Consider the following 1,427-nt stretch of genomic DNA (forward strand, 5'->3'; position numbering starts at 1 on the left):
CAATAGTTTCATCGCTCCGCTCAGAATCTAAAAGAGTATTTAAAAATTGTGGTATTTTAATTTTTGGAGAAGTTGAAATCAAAAAAAAAAAGGTGGGTAAGTGGATGTCGCTCTGCTGTACAGTAGGTTACAAGTGGGTCACTGTATAATGGATAGTATTAAATTTGAATTCAATGATATAATATCACTGTATAAGAAAAACGATTCTGAGCGGAGACGGTTTGTCAGTCTAGATATTAGACATACCTATTATAATTTATAGGTATACTTATCTATAGTATTAAAAAAAAATTGACCTATAATAGGTATCAATAATAAATTCCAAATTAATCATATCAGAATATCCATTAGGTAACGCGTTATCCATCAACAACAAACCGTGGTACTCTTATAGATATATAATAGTATAATTTGAACTTAAAATGACTATAAAAATAAACTGCGCTTATGTATTTCTTAGAATTTTTAGTAACAGAATTAAATATCTACGTGGAATCTTGTTTTAAATTTTCAATCCTTAGATATAAAAGTTGAACATTTTATAAATTTTTAACTACAAAATAATTATTCAATTTTAAATTTGATAAATTTTGTCAAAATTCGATCTTTAAATGTTTATAAAAAAAAATTGTGCCTATGTATTTGTAATATTTTTCAACTGTTTTTTTTTTAAGCATTTAAAGTTCAAAAAATGACAAAATATGGAAAAATCACGAAAATTTGCAAATTATTTCGAGTTATAAATTCATAAAAATTTTTCTTTTTAAATCTAAGATTTTAAAATGTAATACAAGATTCCTTATAGGATAATCTACCTTTACCAAAAAAAAAATGTCTATAAGAAACTCACATTAAATTTTTATGGGCGTTTGAAATTCATATTTTTACAACATTTGATATTCACTCGATTTCTCATGTAGCGATTTTCTTATTTTGTTGTAATTAAAAAACGAGTGACTGTAGAAACTTGAAAATTTCACTGAATGTTTATATTAGCATTTTATATATACGATAAAATTTTTAAAATAATTTGACTCTTTTTGAGCTGTTTACGGACATTGTAAGTTTTCAATTTTTTTAGTTTTTTTTTTCTATAAATATCAATAAAATTTTATCCGTTGGGCCAAAAAGTGTATAAATTTAATACAAAGCTCCTGATATATTGTTACAATATCAGTTGAAATATATTAAAAATACATAGGCACAATTTTTTTTTATAAGCATTTAAAGATCAAATTTTGACAAAATTTATCAAATTTTAATTTGAAAAATTATTTTGTAGTTAAAAATTTATAAAATGTTCAATTTTTGTATCTAAGAATTGAAAATTTAAAACAAGATTCCACGTAAGTAATTAATTCTGTTACCAAAAAATCTAAAAATTACATTTACGCAGTTTATTTTTATAGTCATTTTAAGTAAAAATT

The sequence above is a fragment of the Acyrthosiphon pisum genome, chromosome A1 (assembly GCF_005508785.2).
Source record: "Acyrthosiphon pisum isolate AL4f chromosome A1, pea_aphid_22Mar2018_4r6ur, whole genome shotgun sequence".
In the NCBI taxonomy this organism is placed as follows: domain Eukaryota; kingdom Metazoa; phylum Arthropoda; class Insecta; order Hemiptera; family Aphididae; genus Acyrthosiphon; species Acyrthosiphon pisum.